General features: G+C 37.5%; 2 long non-coding RNA genes across 2 annotated transcripts in view; both read right to left on the reverse strand.

Moving 5' to 3' along the window:
- Positions 1 to 1422: 1422 nt before the first annotated feature.
- LOC147468538 (uncharacterized) lies at positions 1423 to 1934 on the reverse strand. The gene is made up of 2 exons (XR_015192454.1): positions 1795 to 1934; positions 1423 to 1604 (listed from the first exon to the last, which is right to left on the reverse strand). It is a non-coding gene; the product is annotated as an uncharacterized LOC147468538 (long non-coding RNA).
- Positions 1935 to 1943: 9 nt separating this feature from the next.
- Positions 1944 to 2500, reverse strand: part of LOC122263318 (uncharacterized) — a 2286-nt gene continuing 1729 nt past the window's right edge. Inside the window, exons 5-7 of the long non-coding RNA XR_006224079.2 lie at positions 2418 to 2457; positions 2202 to 2249; positions 1944 to 2039 (exon numbers count right to left, since the gene is read on the reverse strand). This is a non-coding gene — a long non-coding RNA (uncharacterized LOC122263318). The remainder of the gene's footprint in view (positions 2040 to 2201; positions 2250 to 2417; positions 2458 to 2500) is intronic.

The following is a 2500-nucleotide window of genomic DNA, read 5'->3' on the forward strand; positions in this document are numbered from 1 at the left end:
CATGTACATGTACACTCACACACCCGTACATTCATGTACATGTACACTCACACCCCCGTACATTCATGTACATGTACACTCACACCCCCGTACATTCATGTACATGTACACTCACACCCCCGTACATTCATGTACATGTACACTCACACCCCCGTACATTTATGTACATGTACACTCACACACCCGTACATTTATGTACATGTACACTCACACCCCCGTACATTTATGTACATGTACACTCACACCCCCGTACATTTATGTACATGTACACTCACACCCCCGTACATTTATGTACATGTACACTCACACCCCCGTACATTTATGTACATGTACACTCACACCCCCGTACATTTATGTACATGTACACTCACACCCCCGTACATTTATGTACATGTACACTCACACACCCGTACATTTATGTACATGTACACTCACACACCCGTACATTTATGTACATGTTCGCTTACACACCCGTACATTTATGTACATGTTCGCTTACACACCCGTACATTTATGTACATGTTCGCTTACACACCCGTACATTTATGTACATGTTCGCTTACACACCCGTACATTTATGTACATGTACGCTTACACACCCGTACATTTATGTACATGTACGCTTACACACCCGTACATTTATGTACATGTACGCTTACACACCCGTACATTTATGTGCATGTACGCTTACACACCCGTACATTTATGTGCATGTACGCTTACACACCCGTACATTTATGTACATGTACGCTTACACACCCGTACATTTATGTACATGTACGCTTACACACCCGTACATTTATGTACATGTACGCTTACACACCCGTACATTTATGTACATGTACGCTTACACACCCATGTACCACGTAGGTATACATACACACCACTACCACACGTTGTACATGTACACGTACATTGGATTACGACCTCTGATCCGACGTAAAAAGAATTACATTATACATTCTCTACTTCAAAGTAGAATCTGCAAACGTACTTTAACATTAATCAAGTTAAGTCTTTAAATAGGCAAGTGTGGTCAAACAACGGGTTAATTGACACTGCGAATAAAGTATATGTTGCGAAGTATATTGGTTATGGTTATAATATTCATTAGGGTTATTATCTGCGGAGGCGGGGAACTTTGATATTGAAGTCGCAACCATTTCGCACTAAAGAGCGTAGACAGAAAGGACTTGACCATCATGCTTTTCTCTATACATACGACTAACATCGAAGCATTTAAGAAAATATATATATTTTCTCGCTTCCGACTGTGGGTTGCTATCTTTTACTATGAACTATTTCAGAATATAGTTTGGGTTAATTTAACTTTCCATTGACCAAGATTTTGCAAATTTGTATCAAGTAAACCAAGTGCAATAAAAATGCATCCAATCTAATTGTCGAAAAGAAAATTCCAGCTTCAACGTTGAAATTTTTATTAGTTTATAATTGACCATGCAAGGAAAACATCCCTACATCAATTAATCTCATTTGCTTGGGCAGCTCAGGAATAAGCCATGCCAAGGAGCCGCTGCCCTTGCACGGTTGGAGACACCGACCATGTGCCAACTCTCATCCGTAGGTTTCGAATTTCCAGCATCCTGAAAATAAAAAGGAACTTTTATATTTCGTGGCAAGATGATGCACGAAGTTTGTTGGGAATATAAACATCAGTAGATCCGTAACTGATAACATCATTAAATCAGTTCTGATACATTCATCATAGAAAAGGGATAAAGATATAAAATAGACTTTCCGTCCCTTAAGCGTAGATTAAGAACAAATACTAACCAATTTCCTCAGAGCCACACTTTTGCATGCTTTGAAGCCCGTTCAAAGCCGGAGTAAATCTGCAAGCAAGAAATTAAATTAAGAGCTGTCCGAAGTCAAGAAATCTTCTAACCATTATAAAAAATTCAGATGGCCGTTCTTTTGTCAACAATACATTCAGAACAGGTCTGTGAGAACAATCATCATAACCATACAATTAAAACTACAATAACCAAGATACATACTGCTGATCACGATCAAAAGACCTGGACAGAAATGGAACATTAGAGATAGTCTAGTCTACCCAAATAAAAAAGACTTAAACCTTGTTATCAGTTTATAGTTTAACATCAAGTTATCAGACATATGCTTGTCAAAATTATCATCATTTTAAACATTGAAGAGTTAATTTATGCAGCTCTACTTACCACAATGTAAAGCCAAGCCAATCATCAGTCTATTAAGGAAATTGGCAACTGAAATAGAAAGTTTCATTACAACCAATTCTTTTGAACACTTTTAGTAGTTAAAAAGTGTTAAGTTCAGAAAGACCAATGCAAATCAGCATAATTAACTAGGATAGGGGCGAAAATAAGTCATCACTCAAAATTTATGTTACAAACTAAACTAATATTATAGCTTACCTTCAAAATTACATGGTGTTTAAGGGTTCGACATTCCTTTCTGGAAGAAGAAAATCCAGTTAGTAATTGTAATCCAAGTGCAT

Source organism: Penaeus japonicus, unplaced genomic scaffold, assembly GCF_977035675.1.
Source record: "Penaeus japonicus unplaced genomic scaffold, GWHDUDI00000001_assembly GWHDUDI00000028, whole genome shotgun sequence".
Classification (NCBI taxonomy): Eukaryota; Metazoa; Arthropoda; class Malacostraca; order Decapoda; family Penaeidae; genus Penaeus; species Penaeus japonicus.